This window comes from Ursus maritimus (assembly GCF_017311325.1).
Source record: "Ursus maritimus isolate PB19 chromosome X unlocalized genomic scaffold, ASM1731132v1 scaffold_X1, whole genome shotgun sequence".
NCBI lineage: Eukaryota > Metazoa > Chordata > Mammalia > Carnivora > Ursidae > Ursus > Ursus maritimus.
In genome coordinates, this window is record NW_024423319.1 from 66240723 (window position 1) to 66259060 (window position 18338).

The following is an 18338-nucleotide window of genomic DNA, read 5'->3' on the forward strand; positions in this document are numbered from 1 at the left end:
CACTATGTCTGTATCTTTGGAGTAAATACCCAGTACTGCAATTGCTGGATCATAGGATAGCTCAATTTTTAACTTTTGAAGGGACCTCCACACTGTTTTCCAAAGTGGCTGTAACAACTTGCATTCCCACCAACAATGTAGGAAGGATCCCCTTTTTCCACATCCTCTCCAACATTTGTTGTTTCCTGCCTTGTCAACTTTTGCCATTCTAACTGGTGTAAGGTGGTATCTCAATGTGGTTTTGACTTGAATTTCCCTGATGGCTAATGATTTTGAAAATTTTTTCATATGTCTGTTAGCCACTTGTATGTCTTCATTGGAAAAGTGTCTGTTCATATCTTCTGCCCATTTTTTTATTTGATTATTTGTTTCCCATGTATTGAGTTTGAGAAGTTCTTTGTAGATCTTGGATACCAGTCTTTTATCTGTAGTGTCATTTGCAGATATCCTCTCCCATTCCGTGGGCTGCCTCTTAGTTTTTTTGACTGTTTCCTTGGCTGTGCAGAAGCTTTTGATCTTGATGAAGTCCCACAGGTTCATTTTATCTTTTGTTTCTCTTGCCTTTGGAGATATGTCATGAAAAAATTTGCTGTGGCTGATGTCAAAGAGGTTGCCTATGTTCTCCTCTATGACTTTGATGGATTCCTGTCTCACACTGAGGAACAAACAGCCCTTAAATTTGTGTGGAACCAGAAAGGGCCCCGAATCACCAAGGAATTGTTGAAAAGGAAAAACAAAGCTGGGGGCATCACGTTGCCAGATTTCAAGCTATACTACAAAGCTCTGATCACCAAGACAGCATGGTACTGGCACAAAAACAGACACATAGACCAATGGAACAGAATAGAGAACCCAGAAATGGACCGTCGGCTCTTTGGGCAACTAATCTTTGATAAAGCAGGAAAAAACATCCAGTGGAAAAAAGACAGTCTCTTCAATAAATGGTGCTGGGAAAATTGGACAGCTATATCCAAAAGAATGAAACCTGACCACTCTCTCACACCATACACAAAGATAAACTCCAAATGTATTATATCTTCTTTAAATATTTGGTAGAAATCACCAGTGAAGCCATATAACTCGGGATTTTATTTTGTTGGGGGTTTTATATTAGTTATTCAATCCCTTTACTTATTATGGGTCTATTGAGATTTTCTATTTCTTCTTAAGTTAGTTTAGATAAGTTGTGTATTTCAAGGAATTTGTCCATTTTTCTGTTATCTAATTGGTTAATGTACAATTTTTCATACTGTTTCCTTACAATTCATTTAATTCTGTTAAAGTCAGTAGTAATGCTGCCACTTTCATTTCTCATTTTAGTTATTTGTATCTTCTCTTCTTTTTCTCAGTTTAGCTGACCATTTGGTGATTTGGTTTTTCTTCTCAAAGAATCATCTTTTGATTTTGTTGATTTTCTTTATTGTTTGCTTAGTCTTTATTTTGTTTATCACTACTTTAATCTTTATTATTTCCTTTTTTCTGTTAGCTTTGGGGTAGTTCACTCTTCCTTTTCTGGTTCCTTCAGCGTTGAAGTATATTGATTTGAGATCTTTATTCTTTTTTGATGTAGACATTCCCAACTATAAATTTCCCTCTGAGAACTGTTTTGTCTGCATCCCATCATTTTGATATGTTGTGTTTTCATTGACACTTGTCTCTAGGTATTTTCTAATTTCCCTTGTGAATCCTTCTTTTACCCATTAATTGTTTAAGAGTGTGTTTAATTTTAATATATTTGTGAATTTTCTAGTTTCTTCTGTTATTGATTTCTAACTATCCTGTCATGGTCAGTTAATACATTTTGAATCATATCCATCTTTTTTACATCAATTGAGACTTGTGGTTTACTATGTACTCTACACTGGAGAATGCTCCTTGTGCATGTGAGAAAATGTTTATTCTCCTATTCTTGAGTTCAGCCTAATTTATATGTCTTTTAGGTTTATTTGATCCAGTGAGTTTGAGTCTCTTCTTTCTTTACTTTTCTCTTTGGTTGCTCTATCCATTATAGAAAGTAGAGTATTGAAGCCTCCACCTTCTTATTGAAGAATGTCTGTTTCTCCCTTCAGTTCTGTTCATTTTTGCTTCATATATTTTGAAGATCTATTATTAGGAGGTGATTGTTATGTCTTCCTCATATAGATGGCCAAAAAACACATGAAAAGATATTCAACATCACTAATCATCAGGGAAATGCAAACCAAAACCACAATGAGATATTACCTCATGCCTGTCAGAATGGCCAGAATCAAACAGACAAGAAACAACAAGTGTTGGTAAGATGTGGAGAGAAATGAACCCTTAGTGGGAATGTCAATTGGTACAGCCAAGTGGAAAACAGTATGGAGTTTCCTCAAAAAATTAAAAATAGAAATACCATATGATCCAATAATACCACTACTGGGTATTTACCAAATTAAACTAAAACACTAACTTGAAAAGATATATCTATATACCCCTTTGTTCATTGCAGCATTATTTACAATAGCCAAAATATGGGAGTAATCCAAGTGGAAGTTGTGGTACACACACACACACACACACACACGAATAAAAGTTACAGCATAAGGAATATATTCAATGATATTTTGATATTGTTGTATGAGGACAGATGGTAGGAATTTTTTAGAAGTTTTTATTTAAATTCCAGTTAGTTAACATACAGTTAGTATGTTAGTTATATTAGTTTCAATTGTACAATTTAGTGATTCAACACTTAAATGCGACACCCAGTGTTCATCACAACAAGTGCACTCCTTAATCCCCATCACCTATTTAACCCATCCCCCCACTCACCTCCCCTCTGGGAACCATCAGTTTGTTCTTTATATTTAGGAGTCTATTTCTTGGTTTGCCTCTCTCTCTCTTTCCCCCCCCTTTGCTCATTTGTTTTGTTTCTTAAATTCCACATATGAGTGAAATCATACTGTATTTGTCTTTCTCTGACTTATTTCACTTAGCATAATGCTCTCTAGCTTCATCTACATAGTTGCAAATGGTAAGATTTCATTCTTTTTATGCTGAGTAATATTAATATATATATGAATACATACACCTAGATATATAATATCTATATTATATATATTATATAGATATATAATATCTATATTATATATATTATATAGATATATAATATCTATATTATATATATTATATAGATATATAATATCTATATTATATATATTATATAGATATATAATATCTATATTATATATATTATATAGATATATAATATCTATATTATATATATTATATAGATATATAATATCTATATTATATATATTATATAGATATATAATATCTATATTATATATATTATATAGATATATAATATCTATATTATATATATTATATAGATATATAATATCTATATTATATATATTATATAGATATATAATATCTATATTATATATATTATATAGATATATAATATCTATATTATATATATTATATAGATATATAATATCTATATTATATATATTATATAGATATATAATATCTATATTATATATATTATATAGATATATAATATCTATATTATATATATTATATAGATATATAATATCTATATAATATATATCTATATAGATATATAATATCTATATTATATATATTATATAGATATATAATATCTATATTATATATATTATATAGATATATAATATCTATATTATATATAAATATATATATATATATCTCACATCTTTATCCATTCATCAATCCATGGACACTTGGGCTGCTTCCATAGCTTAGCTATTGTAAATAATGCTGCAGTAAACATAGGATGCATATATCACTTTGACTTAGTGTTTTCATATTCTTTGAGTAAATATCCAGTAGTGTGATCACTGGACCATATGATAATACTATTTTAACTTATTAAGGAACCACCATACTGTTTTCCCCAGTAGCTGCACCAGTTTGCATTCCCACCAGCAGTGCACAAGGGTTCCCCTTTCTCCACATCCTTGCCAACACTTGTTTCTTGTGTTTCAATTTAGCCATTCTGACAGGGGTGAAGTGATACCTCATTGTGGTTTTGATTTGATTTCCCTGATGATGAGTGTTGTTGAACATCTTTTCGTGTGTTTGTTGGCCATGTGTTTGTCTTCTTTGGAGAAATGTCTGTACATGTCTTCTTCCCATTTTTACCTGGATTATTTGTGTATTTGCTGTTGAGTTGTAGAAGTTCTTTTTTAAAAAGATTTTATTTATTTATTTGTCAGAGAGAGAGAAAGTGAGCACAAGCAGTGGGAGCAGCAGGCAGAGGAAGAAGCAGGCTCCCCGCGAGCAAGGAGCCCAATGCGGGGATTCAATCCTGGGACCCTGGGATCATGACCTGAGCAGAAGGCAGACACTTAAATGACCGAGCCACCTAGGAGTCCCTATAAGTTCTTTATATATCTTGGATACTAATCCTTTATTGGATATGTCATTTGCAAATATCTTCTCCCATTCAGTAGGTTGTTTTATTTATTTATTTATTTATTTATTTATTTATTTATTTGAGAGAGAGGGAGAGAGCATGAGCGGGGGGAGGAGCAGAAAGAGAGGGAGACAAGCAGACTCCCCTCTGAGCAGGGAGCCTGATGTTGGGCTCACTCCCAGGACCCTAAATCATGACCTGAGCTGAAATCAAGAGTTGGATGCTTAACCAACTGAGCCACCCAGGTGCCCCAGTAGGTTGTCTCTTGGTTTTGTTGGTTGTTTCCTTTGCTGTGAAAAGCTTTATTTTTATGTAGTCCCTATAATCTATTTTTGCTTTTGTTTCCCTTGCCTCAGAAGTCATATCTAGAAAGATGTTGTTATGGCCAATGTCAGAGAAGTTACTGTCTGTGCTCTCTTCCAGGACTTCATAATTTCAGGTCTCACATTTAGGTATTTAATTCATCTTGAATTTACTTTTATGTATGGTGAAAGAAAGCAGTCTAGTGTCTTTCTATTACATACAGCTGTCCAGTTTTCCTAGCACCATTTGTTGAAGAGACTCTTTTTCCTGTTGCATATTCTCGCCTCCATTGTTGAAGATGAATTCATCTTTTAAGCACTATTTTTATCTGGGATTTATATTCCATTCCAATGATCTATGTGTCTATTTTGTGCCAGTACCATATTCTTTTGATTACTACAGTTTTGTTATATAATTTGAAATCTGGACTTATGATACCTCCAGTTTTGTTTTTCAAGATTGCCTTAGCTATTAGGGGTATTTGTGATTCCATACAAATATTAGGATTGTTTCTTCTAGTTCTGTGAAAAATGCCGTTGGTATTTTGATGGGAATTTCATTAAATGTGTAGATTGCTTTGGATAATATAGACATTGTAACAAGATTTGTTCTTCTAACACATGAGCATTGAATGTCTTTCCATTTGCTGGTGTCATCTTCAATTTCTTTTATTAATGTTTTATAGTTTCCAAAGTACAGATCTTTCACCTCCATGGTTAAGTTTATTCCTAGATATTTTATTATTTTTGGTGCAATTGTAAAAGGGATAGTTTTCTTCTCTTTCTGCTGATACATTATTAGTGTATAGAAATACAATTATTTTCTGTGCATTGATTTGGTATCTTGTGACCTTACTGAATTTATCAATTCTAGTAATTTTTAGGTGGAGTCTTAAGGATTTTCTGAATATAGTATCATGTCATCTGCAAATAGCGACAGTTTTACTTCTTTCTTACCAATCTGGACGCCTTTTATTTCTTTTTCTTGTCTGTTTGCCGTGGCTAAGACTTCCAGTACAATGTTGAATAAAAGTGGTGAGAGTTGTCTACTTTATCTTGTTCCTGACCTTAGCAAAAGCTCTTAAGTTTTTCACCATTGATTATGATGTTAGCTGTGGGTTTTTCATATATGGCCTTTATTATGTTGAGGTATGTTTTCTCTAATTCCACTTTATTGTGCTTTTATCATGAATGGATGCTGTATTTGTCAAATGCTATTTCTGCATTTATTGAAATGATCATATGGTTTTTAACCTTTCTTTTATTGATGTGATGTACCATGTTGATTTATTTCTGAAAACTGAACTACACATACATTCTGAAAATAAATCCTCTTTGATTGTGGTGAATCATTTTTTAATGTATTGTTGGATTCAGTTTGCTAATATTATGTCAATGATTTGTGCATCTATGTTCATTAGAGACATTGGCCTGTAATTCTCTTTTTTTGTGGTATCTTCATCTGGTTTTGATATGAGGGTAATGGTGGCCTCATAGAACAAACTTGGAAGTTTTCCTTCCTCTTCTATATTCTGGAAAGTTTGAGAATAGACATTAACTCTCCTTTAAATGTTTGTTAGGATTCACCTGTGAAGCCATCTGGTCCTAGACTTTTGTTTGCTGGGAGTTTTTTGATTACTAAATCAGTTTCATTTCTGGTAATCTGCTAAATTTTCTATTTCTTCCTGCTTCAGTTTTGGTATGTCATAGGTTTCTAGAAATGTATCCATTTCTTCCAGGTTATCCAGTTTGTTGGCATATAGTGTTTCATAATATTCTCTAATGATTGTATTTCTGTGGTGTTGGTTGTGATTTCTTATCTCACATTTGTGATTTTATTTATTTGAGTCTTTGAATTCTCTATCAGGCATACTGCTTATCTTCATTCCATTTAATTCTTTGCTGTGATTTTGTCCTGTTCTTCATTTGGGACATATAACTCTGTCTCCTTATTTTGCATAACTATCTTTATTTGTTTGTATGTATTAGGAAAGTGAGCTACATCTCCTGATCCTGTAGGTAGTGGCCTTATGAAAAGGTCAGGTCCTGCAGGGCCCTGTAGTGCAGTATAACCTGTTCACCAGAAGTAGGCACTTCAGATGCTTGTATTATGTGTGTTTTATACACACTATTTTTGTGGTTGAGCCACGTTTGCTTTCACTCCAGTCAGTTGCAACGGCCCCTTTGGCCTATTGTGGGGAGGTTTTGGTATGTGTGTTGTTAAGGATTTAGTCTGGCATCACCCTGGTCTTTTAGTTGAAGTTGATCAGTTGCCTTCCTTCAGCCTGCTTGCCAGGGTTGTGGTTTCACCAAACTGCAGGGCACTCTCCTCTGGTATCCCCTGAGAGGTTCTAATTGGTGAGCGGGGCCTGCAATGAGATCAGATGTCTACCCACAATCTGTCTGTTGGGTTTTCAGTGACCCTGAACTATAGGGCTCTCTCCTTGGACTGCCCGGTGTGTGGTTTTTGTTTGTGGTCAGGGCCAGAAGACTGATCATATGTCAGGCCCCTGCCCACTACTGGGACTGTAGTTGAACTGGTAAGTGATTATCTTCCCCTCTCTCCAGGGCAAGAGTCACTTTGGAGTGACTGGTCACTTAGCTGCTTGCAAAATGAGACAGGTCAGGTGCCACTTTGGAAGGATTCCTGCAGGTTGGATGTGGTGGATCTACAGGAAAAGGTTGGGCCTGGTCATGCTGTGTTAACATGCTATGTGGAGAGTGTTTATTCTGCCTTCAGCATTTGTGCAGGTATCTAGGCTGGAGAGGGGAGAGAAATGGTGCCAGCCAACCCTTTTTTTTCTTGGAGACGTCTCCTAAAGATCCTTGCCTCTGCAACACACTTTCTGAATTTATTAAAGAAATCTCCTTCTTGTATACCCTAGGTGTTTTTCAAACTGCTGCTTCTATGCTGTATCTTGGTGAAGCTGCTTGTTATGTTGTCTCTTTAAGGGAAGAGACTAGCTGAACCTGCTGATTTTTAAAGTACCTGGAGTTAAGCCCCACTGATTGCAAAAAATCACAAAGTTAAGCCTCATTGATTTTCAAAGCCAAATATTATGGGTACTTATCTTCCCAGTGCAGGTCCCCCATGTCTGAGGTGCCTGGTGTGGGGCCTCTTCCTCTCCTTTATCTGCGCTTGTGGTGTTCATGATTAGTCTTGCTGGGAGTTTGGTTTCTTTTTTTTTTTTTTTAAAGAGTTTATTTATTTATTTGACAGAGATAGAGACAGCCAGCGAGAGAGGGAACACAAGCAGGAGGAGTGGGAGAGGAAGAAGCAGGCCCATAGTGGAGGAGCCTGATGTGGGGCTCGATCCCAGAACACCGGGATCACGCCCTGAGCCAAAGGCAGACGCTTTAACCGCTGTGCCACCCAGGCGCCCCAGGGAGTTTGGTTTCTGACCGGGTCTCCACCTCTCCTACTGCTTGCTTTCTTTTTCTTTCTTTCTTTCTTTCTTTCTTTCTCTTTCTTTCTTTTCTTTCTTTCTTTCTTTCTTTCTTTCTTTCTTTCTTCTTTCTTTTTTCTTCTTTCTTTCTTTCTTTCTTTCTTTCTTTCTTTCTTTCTTTCTTAGAGAAAGACAAAGAGCATGTGTGAGGGAGTGGGGTAGGGGGAGTGGGCAGAGGGAGAGGGAGAGAGAATCTTTAGTTTCCACGCGCAGCATGGAGCCCTACACAGGGCTCGATCTCATTACCCTGAGATCATGACCTGAGCTTAAATCAAGAGTTGGATGCTTAACTGACTGAGCTGCCCAGGTGCGCCCCTCCTACAGCTTTCGATTCCTCTCTATGTTTAACTGTGGGAAGTCTGTTTTTCCACTCTTCACATCATTTTATGGATTAGTTGTACTGATGTGGCTATTATTTGGGTGTATCTATGTGATGAGGTGAGATTAAGGTCCTCCTATTCTGCCATTGTCCTCAGTTCTAATAGTTTGTTTCATGCAGTCTTTATGGTTTTCTAAATATTACCATATTTATCATTTGCAAAGACATGACTTCTTCCTTGGTAATTTGGATGTGTTTTATTTCTTTTCATTTTCTGATTTCTGTGGCTAAGACTTCCAGTATTATATTGAATGAAAGTGGTAAGAGTGGACATCCGTGTTTTGTCCTTGATCTTAGTTTTTTATCATTGAGTATGTTAGCTATGGTTTTTTTTTTAATTAATGATTTTTTATTATGTTAGTCACCATACAGTACATCCCCGGTTTCTGATGTAAAGCTCGATGATTCATTAGTTGCGTATAACACCCAGTGCACCATGCAGTACGTGCCCTCCTTACTACCCATCACCGGTCTATCCCATTCCCCCACCCCCCTCCCCTCTGAGGCCCTCAGTTTGTTTCTCATAGTCCATAGTCTCTCATGCTTCATTCCCCCTTCTGATTACCCCCCCCTTTCTTTATCCCTTACTTCCCCTACCGATCATCCTAGTTCTTATGTTCCATAGATGAGAGAAATCATATGATAGTTGTCTTTCTCTGCTTGACTTATTTCACTTAGAATTATCTCCTCCAGTGCTGTCCATGTTGCAGCAAATGTTGAGAATTCGTTCTTTCTGATAGCTGAGTAATATTCCATTGTATATATGGACCACAACTTCTTAATGCAGTCATCCGTTGAAGGGCATCTTGGCTCCTTCCACGATTTAGCTATTGTGGACATTGCTGCTATGAACATTGGGATGCATATGGCCCTTCTCTTCACTACGTCTGTATCTTTGGGGTAAACACCCGGTAGTGCAATGCTGGATCATAGGTAGCTCATTTTTAACTTTTAGGGACCTCCACACTGTTTCCCAGAGTGGCTGTACCAACTTGCATTCCCACCAACAATGTAGGAGGGATCCCCTTTCTCCACATCCTCTCCAGCAATTGTTGTCTCTTGCCTTGTCTAATTTTGCCATTCTAACTGGCGTAAGGTGGTATCTCAGTGTGGTTTTGATTTGAATTTCCTTGATGGCTAATGATTTTGAACAGTTTTTCATGTGTCTGTTAGCCATTTGTATGTCTTCATTGGAAAAGTGTCTGTTCATATCTTCTGCCTATTTTTTTATTTGATTATTTGTTTCCTGTGTATTGAGTTTGAGAAGTTCTTTGTAGATCTTGGATACCAGTCCTTTATCTGTAGTGTCATTTGCTAATATATTCTCCCATTCCGTGGGCTGCCTCTTAGTTTTTTTGACTGTTTCCTTGGCTGTGCAGAAGCTTTTTATCTAGATGAAGTCCCACAGGTTCATTTTATCTTTTGTTTCTCTTGCCTTTGGGGATGTGTCATGAAAAAGACTGCTTTGGCCGATGTCATAGAGGTTGCTGCCTATGTTCTCCTCTAGGATTTTGATGGATTCCTGTCTCACATCGAGGTCTTTCATCCATTTGGAGTTTATTTTTGTGTATGGTGTGAGAGAGTGGTCAAGTTTCATTCTTTTGCATGTAGCTGTTCAATTTTCCCAGCACCATTTATTGAAGAGACTCTTTTCCACTGGATGTTTTTCCTGCTTTACACATAAATATTACGTTCAAAGAGCCTGAGGGTCCATTTCTGGTCTCTATTCTGTTCCATTGTCCATGTGTCTGTTTTAGTGCCAGTACCTTTTTGTCTTTGTAATTACAGCTTTGTAGTACAGCTCGAAATCTGGCATTGTGATGCCCTCAGCTTTGTTTTTCCTTTTCAACAGTTCTTTGAGTAAGTCGGGCTTTCTGTTTTATACAAATTTAAGGACTATTTGTTCCAGTTCTTTGAAAAATGTCCTCCGGTATTTGATTGGGATACCATTGAAAGTGTAGATTGCTCTGCAGTATGGACATCCTTAACTTCGTTAATTCTTCCGATCCATGAGCATGGAATTTTTTCCATCTTTTTATGTTTCTTCCTCAATGTCTTTCAAGAGTGATTTATAGTTTCTAGATCATAGACCCTTTACATCTCTGGTTAATTCAGAATAGCATCGTATGGTTTTTAGTTGCTGTAAATGGGATGGATTCCCACTTCTTCTTTCTTCAGTCTCGTTATTCGTGTATAGAAATGCAACTGATTTCCAGGCATTGATTTTGTATCCCCATTGTTACTGAATTGCTCTGCTAAACTATAGTTTGGGAGTGGCTTCTTTTGTTCTGATATCATGTCATCTGCAAAGAGAGACATTTGATCTTCTCTCTCTGCCGATTTGGATACCTTTTGATCCCTTTTTGTCGTCTGATTGCTGTTGCAAGGACTTCAGTACTATGTTGAATAATAGTGGCGAGAGGGCATCCTTGTGAGTTCTAATCTTAAGGGAAAGGCTTCCAGCTTTTCCCCATTGAGAATAATATTTGCAGTAGGCTTTTCATAATGGCTTTTATGAGATTGAGAAAGTGTATCCTCTATTCCTACACCTGAAGGTTTAATAGGAAAGGATGCTGTATTTTTGTCAAATGCTTTTTCTGCATCAATTGAGAGGATCATATGGTTCCTGAGTCTTTTCTGTTGTATATGAGTCACGCTGATCAATGCTGCAGTGTTGAACCACACTTGCATCTCCGGTATGTATCCCACTTGTCATGATGGATAATCCTTTCAATGTACTGTTGGATTCTATTAGCAAGTATCTTGTTGAGGATTTATGCGATCCCATATTCATGGGAAATTTGGTCTGTGGATTACCCTTTTTGAGGGGTCCTTTGCCTTGCTTTGTGGGATCAAAGGTAAATGTGGCCTCATAGAGTGAGTTTGGTGCTTTCCCTTCTGTTTCTATTTTTGAAATAGCTTTGGGAGAATAGGTATCTTTTCTTCTTTGAATGTTGGAAAATTCCCGAGGAAAACCATCTGGGCCTGGAGTTTGTTATTTGGAAGGTTGTTTATCACTGGCCAATCTCTTCATAATTAATTGGCCTGTTTAAGAAATCAATTTCTTCCTGTTTCAGTCTTTGGTAGTTTATAGGTTTCCAGGAAGGCCTCCATCTCTTCATGAATTGCTTAGATTTTGGCATATAGCTGTTGGTAATAGTTTCTAATGATCCTTCCTATTTCATTGGTGTTGGTTGTGACCTCTCCCCTTCCTTTCATAATTTTATTAATTTGGGTCCTTTCTCTATTCTTTTGAATAAGTCTTGCCGGTGGCTTATTGATCTTATTTATTCTTTCAAAGAACCAGCTTCTAGTTCTGTTGGTCTGCTCTACTGTGCTCCTGGTTTCTAATTCATTGATATCTGCTCTAATCTTGATCAGTTGCCTTCTTGTGCATGAGTTAGGCCTGTTCTTCTGTTCCAGCTCCAGCTTCTTAGGTGAGAATATAAAAACTGCATTTTAGATTTTTCTATTCTTTTGAGTGACGCTTGGATGGCTATGTATTTTCCCCTTAGGACTGCCTTTGCAGTGTCCCATAGGTTTTGGACTGATGTGTTTTCATTCTCATTGGTCTCCATAAATTGTTTAAATTGATTTTTAATTTTCTGGTCTACCCAATCATTCTTGAGCAGGATGGTTCTTAGTTTCCAAGTGTTTGAGTTTCTTCCAAATTTTTCCTTGTTATTGCGTTCCGGTTTCAAAACATTGTGGTCTAAGAATATGCAGGGAATAATCTCAGGCTTTTGGCATCTGTTGAGACCTGTTTTGTGACCCAGTATATGGTCTATTCTGGAGAAAGTTCCATGTGCATTTGAAAAGAATGAGTATTCTGTGGTTCTGGGGTGTAGTGTTCTGTATATATCCATAAGGTCCATCTGGTCCAGTATGTCATTCAAAGCTCTTGTTTCTTTGTTGATTTTCTGCTTAGGTGATCTGCTTATTGCTGAGAGTGGAGTGTTGAGGTCCCCTACTATTAACATATTATTATCTATATGTTTCTTTATTCTGGTTAAGAGTTGGCTTGTGTATCTTGCTGCTCCTCTGTGTTGGGTGCCTAGATATTTATAATTGTCATATACACTTGTTGGATACATCCTTTAACAGTAATATAGTGTCCTTCTGTATCTCTAACTACAGTCTTTAGTTTAAAATCTAATCTATCTGATATGAAAATTGCTACCCCAGCTTTCTTTTGACTCACCACGTGACAGAAACACCAGCAGGCCCTGGTGGCTGGGAGGGACTGCATGGATCCAACCTCAACCTGGAGTTGTGCTCTTCTGAAGAAATCCTACTCGGATGGATATAATACAACCTGCTAAGTGTCCTAGCACTTATCAGGTTGTATTATCAATCGATGTCTATGGCTCGTCTACCAGACTCTAAATTCCTTACTGAGCAGGACAGTGCCTTATTCATCTTTGTATTCGATTGCTAATCCCGTGCACATTGTAGGCCTCATTAAATGTTTGTTGAATGAAAAACTGAATCATCAACAGACGTGGTGGAAGGCGCCTGCTCTGTCTCCATGGGCTCCAGCTTTTCCCCGCCAGTTGCCTACAACGTCCAAGCTGTCTTCAGTATACTTTCTCCGACTTCCTCCTATCTTCTCATCCCTGCTGAGAACTTCTCTGTGTAGTGCAAGGACAGCGAATACATTTACTCATCTCAAGTACCATCTCCAGCCGACTGAGAGTACCTGCCTTGATTATGTTTGATCAAAGGATTCTGAAGCCAGGTCTCATTTCAGTGTGAAAGAGCGTTAATGACTAATCACTGATGTTTGCAGGGGAGAAGGGGCGTAGCGGCTGCAAGAACCACGTCTATGTCATATTTGATGTTATGTTTTCCATTGAAATAGTCTGTTTCTATGCCTGCATTTGGTCTTGGCTGCCCAGATGTTGCACTTCTTTGTTTTTCCTTGTGCAGCTCTTCCAGTTCTTTCTTTCTTTGCTCCTTGGAGGTAAGGACCAGAAATGGAGTAATTGCTCAGAACCTTCATCCTCCCACAGGGGGTTGTTACTGTGGCTGTATTCCAGTTTCCTTTTCAGCTTTACCTCAGCTATCCATACACCATGGCCGGAGGCTGGGCCTATTTCCGTTCGCCACCCAACAGGCTCATGTTTCTTAACTGCTGTGCTGAATTATTGCTCTTGTTCACCAAACCTTCTTTCTGTTGAAAGATGAGCCGCTAGAGGCCACAAGTTAACTTATGATTCCATCAGAGCTACAGTGAGTCATATAGAAGCTCCATACACCGCTGGGAGAAGAGTACGACACAGGGCAGGAGAAGGCTTTGAGAAGGGAGGCGCTGTGAAACGAGGGAAAGACCATAGCAGTGGAGTAAGATCCTGGGAAGCGGTGTGGAGTTGGGAGGGTAAACCTGGGGCTCACAGAGTGGGGGCGGAGGGACTTGAGGGGTTGCCTCCCCTCACTGGAGATATAGGGATAGATGGGAAAACAGCTGAGAAAGGTATTACCGAATCCATAACTGTTTGAGGGGGTGTGAATGATGGAGAGGAAGCTGACCAGGGACAAGATCTAAAGATATTAGAGACCAAAAGGCTGGAGTGAGGTATTTTGGTAATAATTTAAAGTGAAGAAACTATTGTATTAAATGATACATGATATATTTAGGTTAAAGTGAGAAACTAGTTTGAAACTAGATTAGAAACTCAGGAAGTATAAAGTGATGTATTACTGTCACAAATAAATTTGGTGCTGGGAGGACTGGCCTTCATTAGTTGAAAGAGTGGACAGCTAACAGGGGGTTATACAGAAATAGGGTGAAATGCCCAGACTATATGAGAGAGAGAAACAGTTAGGGTGAAGTGAGCTCAGTACCTGAATAAAGAGGACTTGGTGTGATCAAGATGAAGTGTTAGTGGTTCGAGCTTGAATAATTGGTTCTCTAATAGGAGGTGGTTTGGCTCTTGAGATTTGAAACTGGAGTGGTCAAGATATGCTTTTTGAAGCTGGGATGTCAGATGGTCAGTTACATAAATACTGAGCGGCCACAGGATTACCAGCAGAAAGCTGGGCTGAGGGCGAACACTGTGAAGCCTACTCGAATATGAAGCTGGTGACTGAGGAATGGTCAGAGATTGGCTCATGGCAGCTGTGCGATCGAAGAGAGGATGTAATGGGACAGTGGTGGTAGGAGCTGCAGAAGAGTGGCAGGTATCATTAGAAGTTACAAGAACTATGATTTGCACATGTACCTTCGCACTGTGGTGCCCCGCTTTGCGGAGATGCCCAGCTAAAAGCGATCCCCTCGTTTACTGAGCGCCTGCTCTGTCCCGACACCACTCTGTGCACCCATTTACCGTTTGGGTCTGTCACATACCAGGTGTGAGAGAGTGAGCAGCAGTCCCAAGCAAGCACAGCAAGGGGGCTGCTGGCCACTCAGAACTGATGAATGCTGTGGCCATCAGCAGACTGGGTGAGCAGCTTGAAGTGGCATAAAGTTTCGCCGTCAGAAGTTCCTTGACGTTGAGCTAACTTTATTATGTGGTAGAAGCTTGTGTTGGCTGAACCCGCAATGTAGTCCCAGCTTCTGACCTCTGGGTTGAGAGGTATGCTGCTGAAAGCCAAAACAAAAAAACAGGCACAGCACTTTAAAAACACACATATTCATTAACTGGAACAAGACAGTCGGTTATCTAATTGAGCTTTTAAGATGAAGGATAGTAGATAAAGAGAGCTCACATCAATGGGTGAGAATAATGAAACCCTTCGTGAAAGCCACTCTGAGGTCAGGGTGCCTCCAGTTTGCAGTGGACGTGTTGTAGATAATCCACCGCTGTGCTGTTGGGAAGGAGAGGCTGAAACTGACCAGAAAGATGGCTGGGACCCGGAAGGGTCAAACGTTTAGGAAGAGGTCTCTGTGAACCCTGTGGTATTGCACAGGGTCTCATTTTTCTTCAGTTATAGTCTTCCACATGAGTCAGTATCTCAATGAAGGTTTAAGAGCCACTGTGATAGAGCCAGGCCCTCAGACAGCCTATCCCCTCCTGTGGGGGCTGCTTTATATTTATTCCTCAGGGAGGATCCTGGTAGAAGACTTCATGTGAGGGAGAAGAAAAGGCAAGAAGCGGAGAATGACTACAGCCAGTCCTCGTCTCTGTGATGACACCCAGCAGAGGGATGCGTCCTCTTGAGACTCTCAGCCACAGGTAGCTCCTTTCAGTTGCATGCCCAGCCCTCTCAGCTTTTTCTCTGTTCAGAAATTGTACTGTATGTGCGTGTATGAACTATTACTTCCCATAAAAGTACTCCATGTTCACAGCAAAAAAATAAACAAACAAAAACCTCCCTACAGTAAGAGGCATAAGGCTGCAAGCTCTCTGTTAGGCCTCCAGTGGGCAAAAATTGCTGGATCCCCAAAGCTGGAATATAGGCCACCAGGGGAGTTTGGGTTTAAGCAACAAAGGACCCCAGCTTCATGGAAGCGAGGCAGTCAACTGACTTGAAAGTAGCTCCTATCCCTGCACTCACATATTTTTTTTCCTTCAGCTCCTTGACTAGATACCACCAGTGAGAAGCAAACCAAGCCATACTTTCTCCTTCCACTGGCACTTTCTGGCCTGCGGGTGCTGTGAGTCACTCTCTTTCATGAGCACTTCCTTCTTAAGACCCACAGAGTCATGGTGCTGGAGTTGGGGTCAAACTTGTCCTACTGTCTCAGTGCTTGGGAATACTAATGATAATCAGCCCGATACCGACTTCCACCTGATACCGCGCTCCGGAGCTGGCAGCCAGGAGCCAACAGCCCTGTGACCCCCAGCTTGTGAGGACACCTCCTGATGTATCAGCTGATGACAAAAATACTAGTAGGAGGGCTTGCCCCAACCCAGTCCCTCTTCTGAGTTAGTCATTAGAGATCCAGGACTTGTCTTAGGGCATATGTGGCGTAAGGACAACCCAGGAGGTTAATAGTAAACAATATCAGGTCCAAGATTATACCTTTTTCTGTCTCTCTTGGGGATGGGCAGATTTGGGTAAGTGGAAAGTCTTGTGCCTTTCAAATATAGGCCAGAGGATTCCCCCAGGACACCCTTGGTCACACCATTTGGTACCTTATCGGGTCTTGCCTCTTCTTAGAGTTTTTTCTAGTGTACTTCTTGCTCTCACTAACCCCACCTTTATTTCCCTGCCCACGACCAAAAGTGATGGAGTTTCAGCAGATGTTTTTGTTTTGTTTTTCTTTTCCACTACCTCAGAGGCCATCTGTAACAGTGATCGTCATCTGGGAGGAGGCTTATTGTGAATGAGTGAATGAAGCCTCAGTGAGTGTTCACAGGTGACACCCATGTTTTCTCTGAATATAAGGAGAGGAAGGAGGCCATGAAATGCATTATAGGTATTTGACATTTTAGTAGATACTGGACCTAGAAGCCTATATGAATGAAGAAACAAATGTGTGAGAGACCTCGGAGGTGTATGAGTATATGAAGATAGGAGTGAAGCCTTATTGCCCGCTTATGTGGAGGAAGGGGGAGAAAAGTGAAGGAGGTCATAAAATCCTTTATGTCCCCGGAGAGGCCCTGAGACTTGCTTTAAAACTGGGACTTTGGAGTGGATTGAAGGCAGTCGTTGCTCTGCACACTGCGCTTCGGTTTGCCATCTGTGTGAGAGTCGTTCCAAACGCTCTTCTCAGGTACAGCTGCCTTTGTGGCGATTTCTCTTGAGAGCCCTGTTGAGCAACAACCCAGAGCCGAGGTTTGCAACTCAGAACTCTCTGGATCGAGCAGGAAGTCGAGGGACAGAGGAGGTAGCCCAGGTAGTACCAAACCGCTGGGTTTTTATATAGGATGGATGGGGTAGAGGCGAGGAGCACAGTGGTTCTAGGCAACTCAAGCACCTGGTAAGGCATGAGGAAGCAGTACACTGAAAGGTCAGCCCTTGAACCTATGTTTGTATTAATCCCAGAGTATGATAGAATATCTAAGAGTTATAAGGATTCTTTCATAGAAGAGATTTAGAAAGAACTTCGATTATGTAATATGGGCATTACGGCACCCAAAGACATCTGCTACTCTACATGAGTCGTGGAGATTGATACCAGTTAGGATCAGCCTGTGGCTGTCGACCCTTTGGCTACTAACATAGAGCTTTCATGCTCTTGGAGGCACTGCCACTCTCTTCTTTGACAGGTGTTCATCTGCAGTATGAGTCCAGTGCTTGAAGGAGCAGGAGGACAGCAGGCATCCGGGGGCAGCAGTGGTCTTCTGAGTGAAGATGGCAACAGTAAAGAAGATCATGGACTTGGCTGGATTGAGCTGGGCTTGTTTGTTGTGTTTCAGAATTTAAAAAATACTTTTTCTTGATGATAAAAGTAACAGATGATCATTGTTAAAAATCAAAGGTATAAATTAAAAAGTAAAGAACACCTATAATCTTGTAACCCAGAAAACAGCTCAACATGTAGAGTGTGTTTCCTTTTTCTTTTTAATTAAAAAGAATATCTGTAACACAATTTTTTCAAGGATTTTATTTTTAATTCCAGTTAGTAAACACACAGCGTTCTATTCATTTCAGGTGTACAATTTAAAAAACAAAATTGACATCATGTTGTATATGTTCTGTATCTTTTTGTTTGAAAATAATGTATTTCCATGTCATTAGCATTCTTTGAAAACACAGTATTGTTACATAATATTTCATATGGATGTAACAAAATTTAGGTAGATGATTGTATGTTGCTGGACACTGCATATTACCAATTTTGCCTATAAAATGTAATAAACATCTGTACATTAGTCATGTACATTTCTAATTATTTC

General features: G+C 39.1%; 1 pseudogene; it reads right to left on the minus strand.

The window, feature by feature from the left end:
• The window catches only part of LOC103674188, a 20054-nt pseudogene extending 5070 nt beyond the window's left edge, over window positions 1-14984 (minus strand).
• Window positions 14985-18338: the final 3354 nt, after the last annotated feature.